This window comes from Propithecus coquereli, unplaced genomic scaffold (genome assembly GCF_000956105.1).
Source record: "Propithecus coquereli isolate 6110/MARCELLA unplaced genomic scaffold, Pcoq_1.0 Scaffold186, whole genome shotgun sequence".
In the NCBI taxonomy this organism is placed as follows: Eukaryota; Metazoa; Chordata; class Mammalia; order Primates; family Indriidae; genus Propithecus; species Propithecus coquereli.
The window spans coordinates 3,383,774-3,384,886 of record NW_012143412.1 but is presented as its reverse complement, the minus strand read 5'-3'; positions in this window follow the sequence as shown (position 1 = coordinate 3,384,886).

Here is a 1,113-nt window from a genome sequence, read left to right as displayed (position 1 = left end):
GGCTATCATAGCAAAAACTCCTTTTGTAATATAAATGCCAAAACATTCTGGACTTTTTGCACGTTGGCTTTCTTAATACTCTCATTAGTGAATCCCTAAAAGGATCAGTTAACCAGCATCACCGTCAAAGTCTGGCGCCCAGTGGCCTTAGTGAGTTTGTTGTTCCTGTCTTATAGCCATTCTTCCTCCTTCCTGTTGAGAACACCCAGATTTTCCTTGGGGAAATGCCACACCTCAGGTTAGTATATTTTTTATTCCAAAGGTGAGGAGAGCTTAACCCTGTTTGATCTGTATATTCCATCCTCTCCCATAAAACAATGACACTGGGCTTCAGTCACTTGCAATTTAAGGATTTCTGAATGAATTTTCTGATTCACCTGTCTTCCGGTTAAAGCACGTTAGAACAGGGGCAAAGAATTCATATTCCCAAGTGTATCGATACAGGATGTTAAAACAGCCTTTCTTCTACACCACATTTAAACATTTAAAATTTTTTTCCCACATTTTCAACTACCAAGTGAGAATTTTTTTTTTTTTTTTTTAAAGAACAGAAGTTTATTTCTTACAGTTTTGGAGGCTGGGAAGTCCAAGCAGAGGGGCTGCATCTGGTGGGGGCCTTCTTGCTGCATCACTCTACAGCAGTAGGCAGAAAAGCAAGAGAGTTCAAGAGAGCATCCCAAGGAAGAATTTTTTAGTACTCAAATATGGACTTAATTATTCTATTTAAAAACTAAGACTCAACTAAGATTATCCTCATGAAAGTAAGATCTATTAAATAACCAGTAGTGATTTTTAAAAAATAGTTATGAGTCAAAACTTTCCAAACTTTATGGGTGGAAATAACATAGGCAAACTTTCAAAGTGACTTGCAGTAGAGTCCCTATTCTCTTTTCCTCCCTCTTCCCCAAACTAGTTCCAGACAAGTAGAATTTTTCATTTGGTCTCCTACTTTGGGGGGCAACATGGGGGGGAATTATTGATTAAAGATATCTATCACCCACTTTCCTTCCTGTTTGCCAATTTTTGTCTTTTAGGGCTGGTGGAATACATGTGTTAGGATAAAGTTTTCCTATTACAGTTATTTATGGACTAGTAGCTGATCTCTATGTGTAT